The sequence below is a fragment of the Marmota monax genome, unplaced genomic scaffold (genome assembly GCF_021218885.2).
Source record: "Marmota monax isolate L192 unplaced genomic scaffold, Marmota_monax_Labrador192_F-V1.1 WCK01_AAM20220418_F8-fsc00061, whole genome shotgun sequence".
NCBI classification, from domain to species: Eukaryota; Metazoa; Chordata; class Mammalia; order Rodentia; family Sciuridae; genus Marmota; species Marmota monax.
The window spans coordinates 16,999,867-17,024,999 of NW_026695230.1; the positions used below are offsets into that span (position 1 = coordinate 16,999,867).

General features: G+C 34.4%; 1 protein-coding gene across 8 annotated transcripts in view; it reads left to right on the forward strand.

Annotated features, from left to right (window-relative positions):
* The window catches only part of Stk33 (serine/threonine kinase 33), a 186,723-nt gene that overhangs the window by 29,577 nt on the left and 132,013 nt on the right, over positions 1–25,133 (forward strand). Inside the window, exon 1 of one of the 8 annotated variants that reach the window (XM_058576880.1) lies at positions 14,083–15,591. The exons of 6 other annotated variants lie outside the window; for them this stretch is intronic. The gene's annotated coding sequence lies outside the window, so the exon portion shown is untranslated. Of the gene's footprint in view, positions 1–14,082; positions 15,592–21,910; positions 23,670–25,133 lie in introns of those variants that run through there. One more of the 8 variants, XM_058576881.1, reaches the window with a different exon arrangement.

The window sequence follows — 25,133 nt, forward strand, 5'->3', positions numbered from 1 at the left end:
TTTTTCATTTTTATGCATATCTCTGGTAGGTAAAAAATAATTGCTGACATGGACTTTCCATGGAAAAAAGGGTGGAGATTGTAAGTAAACTTTGTAGGAAGGCTCATTTCAGTCATCAGTTAGATATATTACTTGAGAGGCAGTGGAATATTGTAAAAAATGTTTAGAATCCTGTAACATAAGCTCAATAAAAATAGGCTAATTATAGAAAAATTCTCCCTTGTGTGATTCAGATAATCTGAGACTGAGGACTGATGTAGCGCATAGATAGGCGCTAAATGTATGTGCTATAAACATGAAATAGTAAAGTAGTTAAAAGCCTGGAAAGATCCATGTGAGCTGCTGTTGTAAGTTTGTTTCTGGTTTAAAAGACACTATCTGGTGTTCATCTGCCTATACTGGGACAACAAAGAGACTTCTCAATAGTTTCCACAAAATGTGATCTAGGTGTCATTACTTGCTTCTGATGCCATACCCACTCCCCCCATTCTTTTCTATACAGTTATAGCTCAAATGGATTTGGGAATGAGAAGAGGAACTGAATTGCTACTATATTGGTTTGTTATAGCTGACACTCTAGAGAAATGTGTTTCTTATAAAAACTCTTGCTGTTTTTCATATTGTCTGAAATTATGATTTTACTCTAGTCATAATGACTTCTTTTAAAAAATTTGTTCTTTTTAGTTATATGACAGTAGAATGTATTTTGACATACATACATGAATATAATTTCCCATTTTTATGGTTGTTAAGATGTGGAGTTGTGGTTGTGGTTGTGTATTCATATGTGAACATAGGAAAGTCTGATTCATTCCAGTGTCCTTCCCATTCCCATCCCCCCTTTCTTCTTCCCACTTCACCCTGTCCAATCCAGTGAACCTTCTCCCCCACATTGTGAGTTAGCATTCACATATCAGTGAGAACATTCGGCCTTTGTTTTTTTTGGATTGGTTTATTTCACTTAGCATGATAGTCTCCAGTTCCATCCATTTACCAGCAAGTGCCATAATTTCATTCTTCTTTGTGTCCAGCCATAATTACTTTTTATCACAAATAATAATAACGAATAATTTTATAGCACTGAAGCATTTACCACTGTGTTCTAGATACTTTTCATATTTTGATTCATTTTATCTTTATCCTAACCTTATGAAGTAAGTAATATTAGTTTTCCCATTTTATAAATGAGAAAACAAATAAATATTCACAGCTAAAAAGTGACAGAGATGAACTGTGAACCAGAATATCTGCTTTAAACCGTATTATATGCTACTTCACTTGAAATTAAGAAGTACATTTTGCTATCAGTGTTTTAAACATTCTTTTTTAAATTGCTTTTATTTTTAAGTACACGACAGTGGGATGCATTACAATTTTTATTACACATATAGGACACAATTTTTCATATCTTTGTATATAAAGTATGTTCACACCAATTCGTTAAACATTCTTTTAACAATGTCATAAGTTAGACCACTACAACTGTATTAGACTTCTCCAAGATTGTTCAGTAATTTTTATAATTTCCACTAGAGGTCAGTCTATCACCTGGCAATGTAAATATTGTTACTTTCTGTTCTTGAAAGTGTAAAATTTCAAGTTTACCAAAGAAATATGCAGTGGAAAGAGACTTGGATAGCAGAATAATTTTTGAATTAGAAACACAATTAAATAATCATCTTTAGAGTAGTAAAGCATATGTGACTACTACTAGATACAATATTAGTTCAGTAGATTAAATTTGCAGAATTCCCTCAAGATATCCCATGAGATGATATCTAGTATAGGAAAGGTTAATGACCTTGATCTTTATTTGTTTCCTCTAAGTTAATAACACATTAAGCCAATTTTGGATTATGAGTACTTCATTAAGCATCTAATCAATTTTGGGTTACTAGTACTTCAAATTCAAGTTTTAAAAACAACAAGGTATTGAATTAAGATGGTGAAACTAAGAGTCTTCTAGAAGCAATAATTTTGAGGTAACTTCTGTGCTTGTAGAAAAGGACAGCCTTATTTTGGAGGAATTAAATATAGTTATTTGGAGAGTTTAGCATGATCCTGAGTAAAGAGCAATTAATCAGTTGGCCAATGATGTTAGTTGTATGTAAGTAATGGTTCTGGTTACTGTAGGTTAAATAAAGCCTGTTAGGCAGCCTTCACATGAACTGAAACAATCTGACTTGACTTCAGATTTGTCACACTGGAAGTGAATGGCACCCTGCAGAAGAGGCCAGGACAGGAAGGATGTCACATAGGAGGGGTGGCTAAGCACAGTTTGTAGGTCTGGATAGGTAATAAGTTAAATCTAGGGGATTGTTGGTAGAGTGAGGGATGAGGGGGTCTTTTAAGATAGAGATAAACCAGAGCAGACAGAATATGGAATTCTGAGTAAGCAAGTTGCACTTAAGACCCGAGAAGACTTCGAAGGCCACAGAAAGAAATGAACACTGAAGGTAAGAGTAGATGATTTTTAATAGAACTTATCCTTATTGTGTACTTACTATGTGCCAGGTACACAGATAACTATGCAAAGAGCTTTAATGCATTATCACATTTTCTATTTATACTAATCTTGAAAGGTAGCTTCTAATCCCTTTTTTTATAGACAAGATGACTGAGGCTCAAAGAGTTTCGATAACTTGTCTGGGGTCATACAACTTGCAATTGACTGAGATTTGAATTCAGGGCTTTATGAAACTGCTTCCTGAGGCAGAGTGTATTCCTTCTTTGCCCCAGTTTTATGCTGCCTGCAGTGTAGGGATGGCCGTAGGTTTATGTCCAATGCGAAATCAACCCAAAGGTAAACCCCAATTACAATAAAAGCATAGGGTTATAACTTCCAGGGATGTGGAAGTGGGGTTATTTTTGTTAAAAATGTGAAGTGTTTTAACCTTTGCCTACAGATCACAATGAAGACCTGTGTTCTCCATGTGGCACTGATTAGATGGTGGTGAATCTCTCTTTTGTACTTGTCACTACTTTGTTGTTTTTTTTTTTCACTCTCCCAAAATCCACTAATTATCTTACTAGGTGTTCTCTTTGTTGGCATGTTTTTTCATAAATGATACTCCTGGAGGTGCCCTCTCAAGGACTTTCCAGAGTCTTAATAGGAAGAGTAGTGGGCCAACCTAAAAGGAAGTTTAGGGATCACTAATTTGGTCTGTCAGTATACTTTTGTCACTTTATTTTTACACCTGCAGGCAGCAGTGCTTCTGAGACCTTTTAGTCCTTTAAAGATAGCTTTGATCCTAGATCTCTTTCTGCTTAGGATATGTTTTTGAAGGGATGAGGACAGAATGTCAGCTTTCTTCTCCCAAAGGCACCCATTGCTGAATTTCCCCTATAATCTAGGACTTTCATCATTTCTTCCATGTTGATGATAGCACTAGACCTGGGGAATAGCATTTATCTTTTGTTTTTTGACCTAAGTGACTGGTTAATGGTGAAAGGTCCATCAGCTGAGAATGCTTTTAATAAGGCCCTCTCTTTTGTGGTTAAGCCAAGGTCTATCTATGGTCAATGTATAAAGTATTTCCCAAGTTCCTCCACTTTTTTCCTCCTGAAGTTGCTTGAAGGTTATACTTAGGAAGAGTACATCCACATGCTGTACAAGGGCAAGCAAATGGAAAGTTTTCTTTTTAAATAGCTTTAAATCTCTTGGATAAAATTTTGATTTGTTTTGACAAAATAATACAGAATTCTTAACCTATCAGTACAATGTACCCTGGATCTACAAGTGCCAGAGTCCTTTCTTAGCAAAGAATGCACAGCAGAGTTTTGTAAGGCCAGAGTGCCTGCTTTTTTCCCTGGGGTTTTGGGATTAAATTTACTCGTCTTTGTTTTTAATACATCAATGCCCAAAGTCTGTCTGTCTCTCTTTTTCCAACTTACTATTTCATAGGTAAGGGAGCCATTTAATAGGATTTCTATGAGCTCCCTACAAGCAAACCTGTAAACCCACTTCCACCTGCACCCTGTCTTCCTCAAATAGCTTTTCATTTGTCCTTCCTACTAGTTTCTATCCTGACTCTTTTACATCCTAAAGCTAAAGTCATATTTTTTTATATCCTACATTTCAAGTCATATTAACAAATACATTCTGATCAGGCTACTCTTTTATTTAGCAGTAATTTATTATTTTGCATTCCTCTTGGGATAGAGCCTCAACTATTTACCATAGCTTATGAATCCCTAAGGATCTGGCCCCTCGCCAGCCTCTCTACCTTTGGCTGAAAACAGTGTAGCCCTTCTTCATAGTCCAGATGTGGACTCTATGGTTTCCCCAAATCTGCCAAGCATCTTCCTGGATCCTTTCTTTGAAATGCTTTCTATCCCTTTCTAGTTAGCCATTGTCCTTCACATCTCTGCTTGTTCATTCTTTCTGGGAAATTTCGATATAAACATGTATCTTTTAATTATCAAGATAATTGCATTACTTTCTATATGTTTTTATTGCTAGCAAGATCAGTATCTCTCTCGTGAGGGCTCTTCTTTCACTTTCTGTGTTGTGTAAGAACCTGGGGATTCCAAAAGAGGGTTAGTTCCATGTACCATGTGGAGAGTGAACTAGAAATCTGGTAAGTACAATGAAGCTGTTGCTGATAAAGACTGCTCCTGCTGAAGAATGGTCCAGAACAGCCCAAAGGAACAAATTATCCACTTTATTTATGATGACCTGCCCAAGCCACAGAATATATTTTGCATTTATTTTTGTACAGATTTGCCACTCATATACTTGAGAGTACTTGTTTCCAAAGATTATCTTGTGTCATGGTAGTTTCAGGTTGGGCTAGAGTCACCTTTTCTCATGACACCTTGAGCTAGATTGAGCTCCAGACACCAATCTAGGCCATTCCTTCCTGGTGAGTACTCCTTTTATGCCATTTATATCCCTTTTGGCTAGAAGACTTTGGTCAGGGCTATACAAGGTTTATCTTAACAGAGTTCCCTAACTTTGAATCCCAAGGAACATTCCCAGATACAGGGTACTCATTCTACAGTCTGTCACTAAAGGAGGCAACTTAAGTGACTTTTTAAAAAAATAAGTAAAATGAGTTTCAAGGAGACTTTTTTCCTTCTCCTTGAGCTGAGAAATAGCTCAGGGATTCTCTATTAAAATAATTTAATTTATACCTCTTGGGTACTCTTTGCTTAAACAACCATCTCTTATTCAGACCTGTTATCTTTGTGATTATTTGTTAATAATTCTAGCTTGTATTTCCTTGTAACATAAGCTATGAGAGGGTAGGAACTACATCTTGTCCACTGTGGTATCTTCAGTCTCCTTCAAAGTCTTGTGCACAGTTCACATGCCATGCATATTTGATGAGTGAGTTAGTTTTCCAAGTGGAATTTCAATAGTAACTATTACTTCTAAGAATTCAGAAGATATTCAGAAAAGACATTAACCATTTTACCCACCATGGAACTAATTAAAAATCAACAAATCAAATGAAAATTAAAGAAAAAAAAATCCAAAAAACTGGGAATTAAATACATGCACTGGTATTCAAGGAGTACTGTAAAATTTATATCAAATAAGGAGGATGCCAAAAGATAGATCTTTAGATTGTAAACAGTACATATTTGACTGGGAATAGATATGAGGGTTTTGATTGTCTCATCAGCTTAAGAATTGGGGCAGGCCATGAGAAAAACTTGAAAATCCCCAATTAAACCAGTGCTATATCTGTATGCTACATTTATATATATTCATATCTACCTATTATCTCTCTCTCTCTCTCTCTATCTATCTATCTATCTATCTACAGAGAAAGAGAGGAGTGAGGCTAAGGAGATAGTATCTGTTTATACTTAATTTATAACCTTCAGTGAAGTGAAGAAAGAAGAAAAGATGATAATGAACTTTGCAGAACTTGACCAGAATAGAATAAAAAGAAATGAAAGTGTAATAAATTAGCAAACCAAATTTGTCAAAACTGTTTTATTCTAAACATGCTGAAGAAGTATACATTCTCAGATTAAAAATTATTTTGAGAAACAGAAATTCTGGAAATATGCTTCTATATTCATTCAAAAAAATTGAAGGGGCAATGTAAGATTTTAAAAAATTGTAATTAAGGAAAAACAAGGTTGTGAGAATCACTGGATGTGAGACTGTTAAGTGTTCCATGTTCCATGCCTTGTGGAGGAAGTTGATCTGATATAGTGAGATCTAAGTCAACACACAGATGCAGAAATGAGACAAAAGATAAATACTCTTACTTAAGATAATCAGTCCTGGTATTTTTAAAATTTGTGGGTTTTGTTATGCCTGTGCCCAGTTGCTTTTTATACATTTTTATATAGTTAAGTGAAATATTCCAGTGTCTTTCCAATAAATTCCTTTAAGCTGGTTCAAGTTAAGCTTCTGCCATAACCTCGAAACTTAAAGAGTTCTATCTAATATAATATAGGTAAAGTCAGGCAGAGAAGATCCAGCATATGTGTTATGGTGTGCCTGATAAAGAAAACAGAAAAAATGGACATAAAAATTTCAGATATATAAGGGAGAAGAAAAACTTCTGAGATTAAAGAAAGTAGTATTCTATAGCTCAAAAGGAAAGAGAATTCTAGAAACACCAAAATGGGATAACCAATTCCAAGTAATCATAGAATAGAAAAGTTAGTTGCACTTAAAGATTAAAAAAAAAAAGAATCTTATAGGCAGAAAAAGAGCAAGTCATCCCAAGGGGGCTACTCAGATGGGCCTCATACATCATGGGAATAGCCAAAGCCAGGAGACAATGGAATAATATCTCTGGAGCTTTTTATGGGGATTACGTAGGCAGGGACTAGTGTAACCCACAGATTTGATATCTAATCAAGCTGTTCTTTTTTGGGGGGGTATAGTGATTGAACTCAGGGCACTTGACCACTGAGCCACATCCCCAACCCTATTTTGTATTTTATTTAGAGGCAGGGTCTCACTAAATTGCTTAGTGCCTTACTTTTGCTGAGGCTGGCTTTGAACTCTCAATTCTCCTGTCTTAGCCTCCCAAGCTGCTTGGATTGTAGGCATGTGCCACTGTACCTGGATCAAGCTGTTATTTTTATGCAAAGAAGTAACAAACAATATTCTTAAGCATTCAAAGATCTACTCCCTGAAAAATTGCCTCACCGATAAAATGAATCATGCGAGTGATAAAGAAAACTTAGGAGTGGAAGAACAAAGGGGTGAAAGGATTGGCAGGGCATATAGGATTGATTTAAATATAACTAAGTCTAATGCAAAATATCTGTGAATATTATGAAAATAGAAGAAAATGTAAAGGCTCTAAAATTAATAATGAATAAAGGATTGATGTAACAGAATATAAAATGGGGAGAAATAGACCAGGTAGAGATATATTATGCGTGTGAACTCATCATTTATCTTAGTGGAGAGAGAATCAGTAGATGTAGCTTGAAGTTGATGAGTTTGCTGCTTTGAGGGGGAATTTTGGCACTGCCGAATACCAGGCTGTGCAACCTCAGGTAAGTTTAAATCTCATATGTAGTTGAAGAACTTTCATCTGTATCATGGAGATAATATCTACCCACCTACTAGGGTTGTTGAGGATTAAATGCAATCATGTGTGGGAAGTGCTGAGAACTGACCCAGAGAAACTATTCAATAAAAATTACCCATTACTTACTATTATAATCTTAAGGAGAAAACATGGGAAGGTAGTTTTATAATCTTGGGACAGAGCGAAGGCCTTCTATGTTAACTCCAAACCTAATGACCATAAAGAAAAAGATGAATAATTTGTCTTTATAAAAACCAAAAGCAGCATGGCAAAAGCACCATGATAAGAATCAATGAGCAAATACCCAAGTGTGGAAGAGTAGTTGCAACATATTTGAAGAAGCAGGAGTGATATCACTAATATTCAGGAATCACTGGTAAGTCAACAAGAAAAGATGAGCAAGAATCAATATGAAGAAGCCAGGTGTGATGGTGCATGCCTTTAATCCCAGAAGCTCAGGAGGCTGAGGCAGGAGGATAGAGAGTTCAAAGCAAACCTCAGTAAAAACGAGGTGCTTAGCAATTTAGTGAAGCCCTGCCTCTAAATAAAATACAAAATAGGGCTGGGGATGTGGCTCAGTGGTTGAGTGCCCCTGAATTCAATCCTTAGTTACTGCCCCCTCCCCACAAAAAAAAGAATCAATATGAACAAATGTTTTACAGAAAAAATAAAATAATAGAAAATTGAATCTTTAGCCTCACTATAATGACAGAAGTAAAAATTAAAATGAGGTGCTCTTTTTCATTTACTAGTTTGAAAAGGATAAAAAAGCTTGAAAATATCTAATGATGGAAAGGATATGGTGATATAGACACTCTTGTATCCTTTCTTTCTTTTTTTTTTCCCTTGTGTTCTTTCTTTTCTTTTTTTCCCTTGTGGTCTTTCTTGAGGGTAATTTGACACTTAATCAAAATTGTAAAGGCTCACATCTTTTATCTCTGCAATGCTACTACTAAGAATAGATTCTACAAATATATTCATCTTAGTGAACAAAGATATAGGTAAAAGGAGGTTGATTATAGTATTATTTATAATAGAAATTTACTTGATTATTTACTTGAAAATTTACTTGACTATTGCTATGAACTTGTTAGAGTATTTATATACCTTGAAATACTAGTAGCCATGAAAACAAAGGATATATGAATATATACAGTTGGCCCTCCATTTCTGTGGGTTTAATTAAGTGTGGACAGAAAATATTCAACTAAAAAATTGCATCTTGGGGCCGGGGTTGTGGCTCAGTGGGGAGAGCGCTTGCCTAGCATGCATGAGGCACTGAGTTCGATCCCTGGCACCACATAAAAAAAATACACAAATAAAATAAAGGTATTATGTCCATCTACAACTAAACAAAATTTTTTTAAAATTTCATCTGTACTAAATATGCACAGATGCTTTTTTCCTTATCATTCCCTAAATAACACAGTGTAACAACTATTTGCATAGCATTTTACATCATATTAGGTATAAATAATCTAGAGATGACTTTAAAGTATGTGGGAGGATATGTGTAGGTTGATGCAAATACCACACCACATCCTCTAAGGACCTTGATCATCCATAGATTTTTATTATGAGGGCAGGGGATTCTGGAACCAACCTTCTGTGGGTACTGAGGGATAACTATATACTGATAATAGTAAACGGACAGGCTGTAATATTTAGGAAAAAAAGTAATTTGTATGAGAATAGGTATGTATATTAATTTGTTTACTAAGATAATACATAATTTATACTCTTATAAACAAATAGAAAATTTCTGGAATGTTATCCAAGGATCATTGAAAGTAGTGGTTTTTGAAGTGGGAAGAGAATGGAGATGCTATATATGGACTTTTATTTTCATTTGCTATGCATAGGACTCTTTCATTATAGGAATTATTTTCTAATTTAATAGTTATTAAAAACAACAAAATATTCCAATTGGGTGACTGTTGATTTTGAAAATAGAATTTAATATTTTGGGAATAAAATTATTTTGGGTAAATAAAATAACAAGTTCAGTTGACGTTTATTCAACAATAATTAGGTGAGAACCTACTTTGCATGAAGTACTGAACTGACAGCGCTTGACACTTATGGAACAGATAAATCATGCTGGTAAATGTGATAAGCAGAGGTTCAGACATTTCTCCTAGAGGTTGGATTTTCCTAATTAAAACCAGATGAAATGAGATCTGTTAGTGAGCAGTGAATAGTATTCTCACTACATGATCACTGTTGTGATACCAACCTAGAAACTATCACCAAGGGCAGGAAAAAGGTGCTGTTGCTAAAGCTTGTGAATTTGGCTCTGCTATTTTTTTGTTGGCTTTGTGCTTGGGTTATTATAATAGTGACTACTGCTGAAGGTGTTGGCAATGTGAGAGAAGGTGTGTTAATAACAATGATGATAATTACAGGAAAAGTCATTATTTTCCTAAGCAAAAGCTAGATTTGATCGAATGCTGTATTTACCAGTAAAGTTTAGGTTTTATATCACTATATTCTGTAAAGGCAATGATTTTATGAAGAGGATTGTACTTCCATGGAGACAAGAAGGCTCCAGAAGGCTCCAGTATTTTCTAAAGTTTGACCTTATGGTTTATATACATCTATTTAGAAAGTGTGACTTTTTTTTCTGTTAGAGAGTCTGTTCTATTAATCTTCTATTCCGTTGAACTCAGGACATTGCTTATGCATGACTTTGTTAGCAAGAAACACCAGGTAAACACAGAATACTGTGGTTGGTAGAACCCAGCCATTTAGGAACAAAAGGGGCACAGGCACACTCCCAGTTCCTCAGTTCACTGCCTGTTATGAGCCACACCCACTTTCATCTGGTGTAAGCTTTCCCTCTGATTTCAGATCACCTTCCTTCCTCCACTTCACAATTAGCTCACAGACCCACAAAAGTGAACTTCAGATCTTTTTAAAGGTAGGGTGCTGTATTTATGTTTTCTTAACTATTTAATTTCCTAATGTGTGAAATGGTGCTATTGGTTTTATTAGATTCCTATCATGTTTTTTTTTTTTTTTTTTTTTTTTTTGTGTGTGTGTGTGTGTGTGTGTGTGAGAGAGAGAGAGAGAGAGAGAGAGAGAGAGAGAGAAAGGTTTATGTTCCTAACTGTATTTCCCACCATAAATTCTATGCTTTGTTTTATGTGACTTTTGCATATAGTAATGATTTTTAGGAACCAAGTGTCTGCTTATAGCTAAACTGATTGTACCTCCTTAAAAAAAATTTATGCTGGTGTTTTTTCCTTTTAACTTTATGTAGCCCATCTGATTTGCAGAATATTATTGCACAAACACTTTTGAATGAATGAAGGAAATCATAATTTTCCTTTTGTTGTAGGTACTCCAATGTACCAAACTAGCTTAGCATTTCCAATTTTATATCAACTTCTCTAGTCCCTTACTGGCCTTCCAAGTTCATGTGTACTAGTGCATAGGGGTCGTTTTTCTAAATTACAGTTTTGTGAAGGGCTAAATCTTGGAACAAGGTCTGAAATGCTTCATGTTGAAATCCTTTGGACTTCTCTAGACCTTTCTGACTTAAGATTCATTATATTGCTAATCATTTTCTTATTACAAGTACTTACTATTTTATGAAGAAAACCTTGCACAAAATTGGTGGTAAAAGTATATAGGTACAAACAGTATGTGATCAAAACCAATTCATTTACTATTTGGAAATGAACTATTTATGAAAAAACCTTAGTTATCTTTGAGAGTTTTTTTTGCCTCCATCAGTGATGATTTAGGTTAAATAAAATCTTTCATATTAAATTTTGAAGTTATTTTTTGAGATTTTGACATGATATGGGTGGATGAAGGGGTCTATAGTTGCACTTTTTATATCCAACTTATAATGCTTACCTTATACTCAGATTCTGTTCCTTATTCCACTTAGTAGTTGTACTGTGAATTATTTCTGTAAAAATAAGGGACATAGGGATGTATGTTTTAACTTAAATATTAGACTTAAGTTTTCTTTGTAGAAATGCAGACTTATTCTGATATTGACACATAGGAGTTTAAGTTGAAATTTGATTTCTTTTACTTTTTTCTTTGAAATAAAGTATCTTAGCCAATAATATATTTAGCAAAGAGGAGCATTACAGTGGTGACCTTAAAATCTGTTCAACTCTTCTTCATTCATTCAGTCTTAATAGAACAAATATTTGCCAAGTGCCTACAATATGTTATACAATTTTAGACTATGAAGAATATAATGATGAGCAAAAATACAGATTCTCTTCTCACACTCTACTGGGGGAGATAGATTTTAATTCATTAGTAACCAAAAAATCTAATTATAAATTGTGCTAAGTACTATGAAGAAAAAGTACAAGTACCTTTGAAAGTGAAAAACAGAGGGACTCAATTTGGATAAGTGATTTAAAAAAGGCCTTTCTGAGGAAGTGACATTTAAACTGAGACCTACAGGAGAAGGAGTTTACCGGAAGGGAAAGGGGGTGGAAGAATTTCCAGGCAGAGGCAAGAGGTTTTTTGATATCATTTCATGGTACTTATGACCTTTTTAGATGCTTATATAATTAGGTACTAGTCTATGAGCAAGACGGTTTATAGAGCTGTGTTACTGAAAAGATGCATATAAATTACATTTTTATAAATGAAATCCTGAATTCCTGCAGGCTTACATTATATTCACTGTGCTATATCATCTGCATTTGATTGATGCTCAGTTACTTCAATTACTGCTAGATTGATCTTTCTAAAGCACAATTTTGATGATGCTTTTTCTGCTTAGAAATCTTTACCAGCTTCTCAATTACCCAATAAAATCCAGAGTTCTCAACCTCATAGTCAGGTCTTTTCAGCCTCCCAACTTGGCCCTGGTCTCAAATGTCCTACTTCAACTTTAATTTCTCCTCTCTGCAGTGCTTTCTGTTAACAGAACTTCTGGATAAGCATGGGTGTTTTCTCATATGCCCACCTTTGCTCAAATTCTCTTCTCTTTCAATTTATTTAATTCCTTCTATGAATATCCAAATTCTGTGTATATATTCAGGCCTATCTCAGTTATTACCATTTGATCTCACTGTCTTTGCTGAGATCACTTCTTTTTCTTCTGAATTTTTTTTCATTTTTTTTGTTGGTTCACATTAGCTATACATAACATCAGGATTCATTTTTACGTAATTATAAATATATGATATATGATTGCTCTAATTCAGTCCCCACTACTTACCATTATGTTCCCCTTCCTTCCTCCCCTGTTCCCTTTCCTCTATTTTACTGATCTTTCTGTTATTTACTTACATCTTTTAGTGTCTTACAAATATACATAATGGTGAGATTCACTGTAGTATATTTGTCTATGTACATAGGAAAGTTAGGTCAGATTCATTTAACTGTTTTCTCCTTATCCCATTCCTTATCTCTCCCCTCAATCCCCTTATTCTATTTCCCCCATCTTTCTTGTATTGTGATGGAATCCCTGTGCTCTTTTCTCTCTTTTCCCCTTTCGACTAGCTTCTGTGTATCTCTTCTGACTTCCTATAACATTTTTATTGTTTTTGGGTATGTCTCCCTTCTTTTTCTAGTATATTTTCAATTGACAAATCATAATTATATATATTTATATGATACAATGTAATATTTATACATGTGTTTGATACACACATGTATAATATGGAATGATTAAATAAGACTAATATATCCATCATTTCACTTATTTGTTATTTTTTGTTGTGAGACATTTGAAATGTACTCTTTTACTTATTTTGAAATATGCATTATTATTGACTTATAATCATCCTGCTTTGCAATACATCTCTAAACTTATTCCTATTGTTTACAGATTTAATACACTTTGACCAACAACTAAGTCCAAATTCCTTCCCTTTACTCTCACCCTTTTCCCCAGCCTCTAGTAACCATTATCTTACTTTCTATTTCTGTGAGTTTGAGTTTGTTATTACACAAATAAGTGAGATCATGCAGGTATGTCTTTCTGTGCCTTGCTATTTCACTTAGCAAAATGTCTTCCTGGTGTATTTATGTGATGAAAATGACATAATTTCTTTCTTATAAGACTGAATAGTATTCCATTTGTGTGTGTGTCTCTCTGTGTGTGTGTATACCTTGAGTTAGGATGAAAGTTGAAAATATTGTAAGCTTGAAATGCATTTAATACACCTAAACTTTTGAACATCATAGCTTAGCCTGATTGCTGCTCAGATCACTTATGTTAACCTATAGTTGGGCAAAATCATCTAACACAAAGCCTATTTTGAAAAAAAAAAGTGTTGCTAGAAAAAAAACATGGGCAACACAGTGCACCATAGAGTAGTTATTGTACCTTCATGATTGCATGGCTGACTGGAAGCTGTGCCTCCCTGCTTCTACCAGGCATTAAGAGAGAATATTTGTTTATCTGGGAAAATATCAAAATTGAAAATTTGAAGTATGGTTTCTGCTGAATGTGTATCGTTTTCATACACTGTAAAGTTGAAAAATCACAAGGTAAACCATGTTGTGTGGGGACTGTCTGCATACCACATTTTTTTTTCTTATCCATTCATTTGTTGAAGGGCAAATAGGCTATTCATCTTGGCTATGGAGAGCACTGCAATGAACATGGAAGTTCAGATATCCCTTTGACATTGATTTCAGTTCCTTTGGAAATACCCAGGAATGGGATCGCTCTTCCACATTGTTTGCCGTAGTGGATGTCCTAATTTACATCACCAGCAGTAGTATACAAGGTTCCCTTTTCTCCACATCCTTGCCTACATTTATCTTTTTGATAATAACCATTCTGGCAGATTGAGGTGATTGCCCACTGTAGTTTTAATTTATACTTCTCTGATTATTAGTGATGGTAAACTTTTTTTTTTCCATAAATTGGTTGGCAATTTGAGTCTTCTTTTGAGAAATGTCTGTTCAGGTCCTTTGCCCATTTTAAAATTGGGTTGTTTTCTTGATATTGACTTGTTTGAATTCCTTTTCTTTTTTGGATATTAACCCATTATTAAATGTGTGGTTTGCAAATTTTTTCCCCATTCTGGTTTGCAAATTCAATTGCCTCTACCCACTGTGTGTTGTTTCTTCACTTGTTTGTTTCTTTTGCTGTACAGAAGCTGTTTGTTTTGATGCAATCCCAGTTGTCCATTTTTACTTTTATTGTCTATGCTTTCAGAGTTATATTTTAAAAAAAACCATCCCCCCTGTGTTTTCTTCTAGTATGTTTACAGTTTCATGTCTTATATTTAAGTCTTTAATCCATTTTGAGTTGGTTTTTTATATAGTAGGATAAGCATCCAATTTCATTCTTCTGCAAGCAGATATCCAGTTTCCTCAGTACTATTTATGAAAGAGGCTTTTCTTTCCACATTGTATTTCCTTAGGACCTTTGTTGAAAGTCAGTTGGCCATTCTTGTGTGGGTTTATTTCTGATCTTTCTACCCTCTTCCATTGGTCAGTATATTTGTTCTTACATCAGTATCATGCTATTTTGGTTACAGTAGCTTTATAATATATTTTGAAATTAGGGAGTGTGATACTTCTGGCGTTTTTCCCTCTCCTCAGATTGTTTTAGCTATTTTTCTTCTGTGTTTTGAAGTTATTTCTAGACGGGATTTATCCTCCTAACTAGATTAGCATGCCTCTTGAGGCCAAAGCTGTGATGGCTTCATGTCCTCTCGCTGTGCCTTAATAGTCCCTTGAATGTGGTAGGTTCTCAAAAGAAAATTGCTGAAAGAATTTATAAGCTAATTGTTAGTGACTAGATTGTTCTTAAAAAGTAGTAAGTGATCTTTAAACAAACACATCAGGGAAATGATATGTACATAAATCCTTTGTAAAGTTAATGATTCTAAATTCATATTTTCTTACAAAGAGCTATTCCTCGATTGGGATATTTATATGTCTTTTGCCCATTTCAGTGACACTGATTCAAAGAGATTATTTTGGATTCATAAATGGTGCTGTCATTTCCATTTTTTCTTCTCTTTTGAAGGTTTGCATGCTCATTTAGCTGTAAAAAAGAATGAAAAGAACAAATCAACACCCTCTCTGGTTGTTGATTCCCAGTGGGGAGAAATAGATTTGAAAGCATGTCGAGGTAATGTACTTATTTTGATTGTTTTGGGTTTTCCAATACATGTAGCTTCAGATGAGCTTGAAATAATCCCACATAGAATTTTCTTATTCATTGGTTCATTTGGACTTATACTTCTGATAGACAACTTCCTATTTATAAGTTTTTATTAAAAACCATTTCCCTTTGAGAAGTTGTGCCCTTCACTTTTGTCTGAATAAATGTTTGAACTGCTTTTAGATTGCTCTTCAATTTAAAAGAGATAGGTAGGACCAGGTCATGGCTTCAGCTGATGCAATTCTTAGCATGTTTCTTATTGGAATAACATCTCAAGAGTAATATTTAAATATACAAGGCAATGATATCTTTTTCATGGCAACATTTATCTCCAAGGACATCTAAAAGAAAGTACAGTAGCAGAATAATGTGTAAACATTTATGATTGATTTAGTATTTGTAATTCATTTAACATTATTATTTTGGCTAGAAGCATTTCTTTATAAGTCTCTCTCAGTTATGTTTAGTTTTCCCCTTACAATAAGTGCTGAGTTCTTTAAAGGGGAATCATTTAGGAATTCCATATCTTTATGATTAACTCTAGTGTCCTTAAAACTTAACCCTGCAAAAATTATAGTTTATATAAATTAATGAATATGTGTGATTATAAGAGGCATCTGTTCTTTGAATGCATCATTTGGTTTCCTTATCAAATTATTATGTACATAGCAAAAAATTGAAAAAATTTAAAAAGCTACGAAGAAAAAAATTACCCATATTTTTTTGAGAGAATCATAATTCCAGTTTTTCATTAACAAAAATCAATCTCTAGCTAGGTATCAGGGATACATGTAAATTGGGATCAAAAGACATAAAAATCTTATTTCCACTCTGGGGTCGTTTTGATATTAGATTAAATTGGGGATGCCAAAGGTCTTAAATATCCCTTTAAGATTGTTTGAACCGGGGCTGGGGTTGTAGCTCAGTGGTAGAGTACTCCTGTGAGGCACTGCATTTGATCCTCAGCACTACACCCCTCCTTTTTTTTTTTTTTTTTTTTTGGTGGTGCTGGGAATTGAACCCAGGGATTTGTGCTAGCACTGTACTAACTGAGCTATATCCCCAGCCCCCTCAGCACTACATAAAAATAAATAAATAAAGATATTGTGTAAAAAAAAAAGTTTGGACTAGAAATTATGACTTGCTACTTAAAAAGATGTAAAGGCCTGCATGGGCCTTTTAACTTTTTCTAGTTGCATTGTTTTGTTTACACAATGAGGGTTTAAAAAAAAAATTTTTTTTTTCAGTACTGGGGATTGAATCTGGGATGCTCTTCCAATGAGCTATATCTCCATCATTTTTAAAATTTCTTTTTGAGATAGGTTCGTGCTAAGTTGCTGAGGCTGGCCTCCAACTTGTGATTCTTCTGCTTTAGCCTCCCAAGTTACTAGGATTACAGGCAATGTGCTACCATACCCAACTTATAATAAGTATTTCTAAAGAGTATTTCATTTTTAATTATTTGGTCTTGACTTATAAGAAGAAGCTATAAAAAGTAGAAACTACATATTTTTATTTATTAAAATTCATTAATTCAGCAAATATTTGTTCATTGTTCAAGTATACTTGATCACATGCTTGGTATTATTTTAGATCAAGCTTTCTCAACCTTGGTACATCTACATTTTGAGCTGGCTAATTCTTTGTTGTGAGGCTGTCCTATGCATTGTAGGTATTTAGCAGCATCCTGGGTTTTTAATCCTCTAAATGCCAGTAGTACTCCCCTAATTGTGAAACCAAAAAATGACCCCAGATGAGTTGCCAGTTGTCCCCTGGCAGGAAAAATCATCTCTGATTGTGCACTGCTGTTTTAGATGACAAACATTTTGAAATATATTTTGCACTGTTTGCCTGTTTTAAATTTGTACATGTTCCATATGATTTGCTCTGTCAATATTTCCTGGGTAGTGCCCTATCTGAAACGTGACTTTGGTTTTATAAAGGCATATGAAACTAGCCATATTTACCATAGACATACTGAGATAAAAATCTTATATTTTAAGAATAATAGTTGATTTAATCACAATTCTGTAACATTTATGATATCTTGAATCAAAGAACCTATTTCTTGATCTTTTGAAAAGTGCTTTGTATCTAAGAATAAATTCTTAAAGAAAGCTGTGAATACTTGTTATTTTTACTCCTTTAAGAATGATTCTATTCATCTTTTGTTTTAAAGGCTCTGTAACTTATTGATACTGAATAAAAATTCTATTATTATAGAGACTATTCTCTTTGCTTCTTTGCTGCATCTTTTTTCTGAAGTTATGAGAGATATGAAACATATTCTGAAAATTCATTCAAAGCTCTAAAACTTATTATATCCAGGAGAGGCAGATTTAAGATTGCTGAGGTTTCTGGTTGAAGTACTTCAAGCAGAAATCCATACTCCATTAGACTCTCTAACATCATGACCTTAATTTTCCAGATATTTTGCCCTTTAAATTGAAAGTAGTGTTTTAATACTATTTAAGTCTTTTGGAGGGGATTGTAATATCACAGATTTTAGCTGTGAAACAATTGAAAAAAGAAAAGTAAAATAGCCAGTGACTTAAGACGGTATAGTTTTATATTTTTTATTTTAAATATATGGTGATATAAAGGTGTTCATGGAATGTACTAATACACTGGAGTTGGGGAGAAAAGCTGTTTAGTAAGGAGCTGTTCATACTGTATTTGAACAGAATTTCTTTCATTTTTTTTTTTCCCTTGGCCTTGCCTAAAGAGTTTCTGATTAGGAGCAGTTGTTAAGTTCTCTAAAGTTAGGAAATTTACTTTATATGAAACTATGGTCTGGGTGAAATGAAAATCTACCTGGACAATAGCTACAGAGTTATCTTGCTTCAGCAGATAAAACAGGAAATGTAAAACTGTATTATAGTACTGAGTGAAAAAAAACTGAGAACTATTTAAAAAAAAAAAAACCTCTGTGGAAAAGGAGAGATGAAAAGCCTCTTGTTCTTTCATTAGTAAATTAGGTCAGTTTTTAAACCATATGCTCATTGAAAATGTACACATTTTTCAACTATTTGGTATAATTTAATCCAATTCGAATCTTAAAGATATAACTGAACTAAATTCTTTAGGGTCTTTAATTACTTCATCTATTTTCCATTGTATAGTGTTTGGAATCTAAATTGATCATGCAGTCTTTTCTTTAGTCTGTGATTCACTGAAGGATGATACAGCAAATATTACTTATTAATCTATAGAAGTGTAAAATTTATATTAACCACTATTTGTGTAATATTTTCATTTTGAATTAGTTATTAAGAACATTGTAATCCAAGTTCTTGTACATATATTTATGTTAGTTAAATGCTAAATAAATCTTATGACTATCTTAACACCAAATAATTATTGCATGTGTTGCTAAGCAGCCTTCTTTAACATAAAGAAGCAGTTATGGATATATTCTCTAAAACTTGCTGCTTTGTTGCAGTGCAAATTATTGAGTAGTTTACTTTTATTGGTATTAATATTTTGGGGTTGCTTAAGGATAAAAGTGAAAAGATGCCTACCTGTTTGTAGGAATAACCTGTTTCTGCTGAGTTTGGCTGTAGTGTCTCCAGGTCAGTTTTAATCTTTGTGTTGGCCAATTGGCTTACTCCCCTTCTGTATTTGCTTATACTGTGTCTCCCAAATGATCACTCATTAGACAAGGGAAAGAGAAATTCGTTTGAGATGGAGCTCAGTGTCTAGAGATTAGCATCAATCCCCTAGAGGACTGGGCTTGAGAATATATCAGTCTATAAAGGGGATATGTGATTCTTAATCTTTACCTGGATTATTATTATTATTTTAAACAAAACTATCTAAAATTCTATTTGTTCAGAAAGCCATTGCTGATTTTTACCCACAGGAGGCCTTTTCATGCAATAGTAAAATCCTTCTGGTTAGATCTGATGTATCTTGGATGTGGTTGCTTATCGAGGGAAGAAGAGATTCTGGGCACTTGTTACACTTACATACCCTGTTTTATATCATCAGTATATTTGAAAACTTTCCTCTTAGTTTTTAGATATCATCGTATTAGAATGGTTACATTGCATTGGCGTGGCAGCCGTGGTTCATGGACCTATAGCTATCGTTTGAAAAAGCAAATTCCTAACCCCTGAATTTTAGGGGCTCTTCCTATTAGAAGATTAGAGCTCTATATTCTTTTCCTTCTTAGCATCTTTTAAGAGGAGTATACATCCTGCTCTTTTTTCAAAGTTTGTAGAGACAGGCATACATGTGTATATTAAGTCATTTGACAACCATTTATTGAGCTCCACACACTAGAGGAGAGAACACATCTTGTTAGGTTATGTCATTGCAAAATTATTTGGAAATTGCCCATTTTTCTGAGCCCTTTATTTTTCTAATTTCCTACTTTTGACCTTTTTCTTTAGTTTGTAGCCACAAAAATCACCATTCATATCATACTTTTGATTACAGAAATGACAAGTCATCTTAATTCCTTTCTTTGTGTATAGAGAAACAATGACACATTTACACAAATAATACAAAGTAATGAATTATTAAAGGCATATGGCATAATTGTTTGAAGAATGTGGACTTTTGAGGCAGATTATTTTTCATTCATTTTTCTGGCATAGTCATTTGCTAGTTGTGTGACATTCGCAAGTTACTTAACCTCAGTTTTCTAATTTTTAAGATGAGGATAATTATAATACCTACTTCATTAGGTAGTAAGTATTAAATGAATTAATATGTACAAAATACTCAGTATACCAATACCCCTGGCACATAGTAAGTGCTATTTAAATATTAGCTTTGTTAGTAATACATGTGGTTTTTTTCCTCAAGAAAACTGATTCATGACATGTCCATTTTTCATGTCAGTTTAAGCAGAAATGTCCTATATACAATAGAAAATCACTCATTATACTAAGGAATAGGAAGATCTCAACTTGAATGAGAAAAGACGGTAACAGATACCACTAAGATGACACAAATGTTGGAATTATCTGACAAGACTTTTAAGGCACTCATGATAAAAATGCTTCAGTGAGCTATTATGAATATATTTGAAACAAAAGAGAAAACCAGAATGTCTCAGAAGAGAAATACAAGATAAATAAAGAAATTACAAATGAAATTTTAGTACTGAAAAAAAAATCAACATAAAAACTTGCTAAGATTTAGATTTAGGTTGATTAAATTCTAGTTCAATTGTTAAACAGTAATACTTCATAGCTGGTGCTATGCATTTTCTCTTGCATCACATTTGACCACTTAATAGTGTCAGCTTCTCCCATATTTAGTGTAGCTAATATTGATCAATGGATGTATCAGCCTGCTGCCTACAATGTGAAGTTTCTTCACTGGTTTTCTCTCTATTCTTGGTGTTTAGAATTAGGTAAAGATTGTTAATGTGTATCATTCTTTCATCAACTTTTCTATGGAATCTGTGGGTCCTTTCATTTTAGAAATTCATGGTTTTTACTCCTGGGAAAGTTTATTTGCATTCTTTCTTTCATAATTTCTTCCTTTTTATTTTTTCTGCTTTATCTCCTGTCATACAAATGTTAGGCCTTCTGGGTCAATTCTTTTAAAATTTTCTCATCTATTCACTCCCATTTTTCATTTGGTTTATTGTCCAAGTTATTTCTCAAATTTGTATTCTCTTTTGTGTATTTTTTATTTTTAAATTTTAAGGGTCTATTAGACTTGGGAGAAATAAGTTCTGGTGTTCTGTTGTACAGTAGGGTGGCTATAGATAATGTATTATATATTTAAAAGAATCTAGAAGAAAGGATGTGAGTGTTCACAAAGAAATGAGGGGGTAGGGCTGTAGTTCAGCGGCAAAGCACCCACCTAGAATGTGTGAGGCACTGGGTTTAATCCTTAGCACCAAATAAAAATAGAACAACTAAAATAAGGGCATGCTGTTATCTATAACTACAAAAGAGAGAGAGAGAGAGAGAGAGAGAGAGAGAGAGAGAGAGAGAAAGAAAAAGAAAAAGAAAAGATAAGGGCTGGGGTTGTGTGGCTCAGCGGTAGTGCACTCGCCTAGAATGCGCGGGGCCCTGGTTCGATCCTCAGCACCACATAAAAATAAATGAATGGAATAAAGGTATTTGTCCAACTACAACTAAAAAAAATAAATATTAAAAAAAGATAAGTGTTTGAGTAGGTAGATATACTGACCTTGATTTGAACATTACAAAATGTATACACATGTTGGTACTTCCGATAGATGCGCAATTTTTATGTCAATTTAAAAATAAAAGTTTTCAGTGATCTAGAAATTTTGGTTTATGAAAAAATTTTATATTGTAGCTTCTTATCTCTTGGATATGATGTCTTTTACTCTTGGAAGATATTTTATATATGGGCATAGTTTTTCTGGCCTTCTCTCTGTGTTGATTTTCTTTTCTATTTATTTTGTTTTCTTTTGCTCTTGAGTCTTTCCTAAAATGTCTAGCTATTCTTGCCTGTGTTTCTCATTTAAGAATGAGGTAGTAAAATTCATCAGATGCTCTGTGTCAAATAGTTAAGAGGACTTGGTGAGAATCTGGGGTCTGTGGGGAAAGAATTCCTGTGTGTTAGTATCTGTGCATCTCTTTTTCTTTTGTCAGGTTCTCCAGTGAGTATTCTGGAGAATGTCAGTATACTGCTTTACTTTTGATCTCAGATATACTTGAACCCCAAGTTAGGACCTATCTGAGAGGGAGATTTTTAGGTTTTGGGGTAGGTTGGGGAAACATAATGGTCTTAATGTGCAGAACATACTGGTAGTTTTGAAAGTTTTGCATTGTCTGGGACAACTCAAACTGGTGAGGTGCTTTAGTAATATTCTACACAGTAAGTTCAATGAATCAATACCTGGACCATTAATGTTTCTTGTACTGAGGTATAGAAGAGAAGAGAAATGCAATACCAGATACTGATTATTAGGACTAGAATGATACTTTCATACCCAGGAAGTCATGTCAACATTTCCATGCTCTTCTGTCTCTTTTTTTTTTTATAAAGGAGTTAATTTTTCAAAGACTGTACCAGGTTTAGGCCTCTTTCCTGATACCTTTTGAAGATTCTTGCAGGACCTAATTAGCCTAGGGAAATATATTAGCAGTATTTTCATTTCTAAACATTTTACTCAGTATTTTACATTTTTCCAAAGATACTCAGTGCACAGAGACCTTTTGGTAGACACCTCTTTATAGTCTGTGGTCTCCTTGAGAGCAGCAGGTCCTTTATGAGGTCCTTGCTTAGCATCTGGATGCCCATCTTAAGTGACAACCACCATTTTAAGGAAGAAGTTTCACTTTCCCACCCAAGGGCCTTTCTGAGAAAGGCTCTCCACTTCCCCATACCAACTCAACCCTTAACCCCGGCATTATGACCTACCCAGCTATGATTCCTGAGCATCCCCCATATAAGTCCCAGAACTCAAGCCTGTTTTGCCTCTCTCTCCTATAAAGAGATGGCCTTTATTTGTCAGCTCTGACAAATAAACTCTCTTATGTATCTCTGCCTGGTCTCTATCTTTCATTGCTCGCTTACCTGTCTCGCTTTCCCTTCAACCTTGGAGAGATACACTTCCATTTCTAAATATTGTAGATCATAGTTCCCTAATAATAGGTTTGTTTTGGTGGATCATATGCCACTCAAAATAGTATAATGCCCACTGGAGCCACAGATCACCTAATTGTTTTCAATGAATGATGAATTAATATGTTGGAAAGTTGAATTCTTGGCCTCTCACTGAATACAATCATTTTCATTCCTCTAACAATGACTTCTGAATTTTTGGCCAAGACTTCAATATGAAAAAAATTCACCTTGCTACACACAGACATATACACACCCCTGAAGCAAGTTTGAACCAAATAATACCCTATGATCAGTGTTATACCCCCCACCCTTTTTGTACCAGGGTTTGAACTCAGGGCCTTTACCTATTGAGCCACATGCCCAGCCCTTTTTTGTATTTTAGGGTCTTGATGAGCTGCTTAGAACCTTGATAAGGTGCTGAGGCTGGCTTTGAACTCTCGATCCTCCTGCCTCAGCCTCCTGAGCTGCTTGGATTACAGGTATGCACCACCCACTCTGGCCAGTGTTATACTCTTAAACTTTCTATCCTATTTAATTTTAAAATGTATGCCTAACAACTAACCTACAATGTGTAAAACATTGCAGTGTGGTTTTTAATATTTTGGGGAGGTGGGGTGTATTTTGAACTCTTTTGGAATTCTGATGGAAGTATTGGAATCTCTTCTCAGAAAAATGCACACATATGCATTTTTGCATATATTTTCAGGAGATTCACAATTTTTAGGCATAAAAATTGGATCCCTAGTTCTAAAAGCATCTCTGGTAGATACAATTTGGAATTCTCCTGCTTTGGTGATATATTTCACCCAGCATGCTTGGACAAATATCATCAACTGCACAGCAGATATTCTGCCTTTCTGCCCTTCCTCTTGCTAAGTATTATTTATATAGGGTTACCAGAGAAACTGTGTAATAAATAAAACCATAATAAATAAGTAAAAACATAAATAAATAAAACCATGAAATAAATACAGCTTTATTTTGCATTTCAAGGTTAAAAGTCCCAGAAATTCTTTATTCTTCCCCGGTGTACAGTTGTCTTTATAATATTTAGAGACAGTGTACCTGGGACTGCGAGAAACAGATACCTGCTTCTGATGTGTCAGGAGCCATTGTGTCCTTTCCAGAGCTGCTCCAGGCCTTAGAAGGTCAGTCCCTTAGTAACTGCAGGCTGATTCTCCAGCTACCTTTATTTCTGGTGGAGAGACTTCTTGGCTACCAGTCACCTTCCCCAACTTTGCTGTACAAACACCATCTGGTAGTTAGATTGGAGTCACAGCTTTGCTGGAATGGTTTAGAAAACTTCAGCTTTTGGTTTGAACTGCTGCCTTCCCTCCCTCTCACCTTTTATGCTTTCTATCCTTCCTTCAATAAATATTAATTGAGTTATTTTTCTGTGCTAGGCTTTGTCAATGTAGGGGCACAATGAAGAGAAAAACTCCATGTCTGGCTATACCTGTCCAACCCTCATTCTTCTAGGACATTTCTATGTGGCTAGTTCGTCTATAGCACCATTAGTGCTCTCTGTGGCACCCCTGATACTTACCTCTTACTCTGCTGGGGTTTGGTATTTAACTCTTTATTACCCAACTGGCAATTTTCGTCTGCAGCTTTTCTTCTGCCTATGACAACAAACATATACATAAATTTTCTTGTGCAATTTTTTTCCTAGAACAACCAACATTTTTGTTTTAAGTAATGATATAAATATGAAAGTTATAAAGTATAATTTCTGTTGTTGGTATGTTCTGGGCCACTATTTTGGAACTAACATCATGGGAAAATAGTGTTACTGTACAAAAATCACCCCCAAAATTTGGAGTTAGGATCTTTGAAAGATGTCTTAATAATCAGAACATTTTCAACTGATAAAATATAGGCTCATAGCATTTGAAATGTTAGTAGTATTCTTTCAAGAGCAGACATTAATCTCAGATATCTTG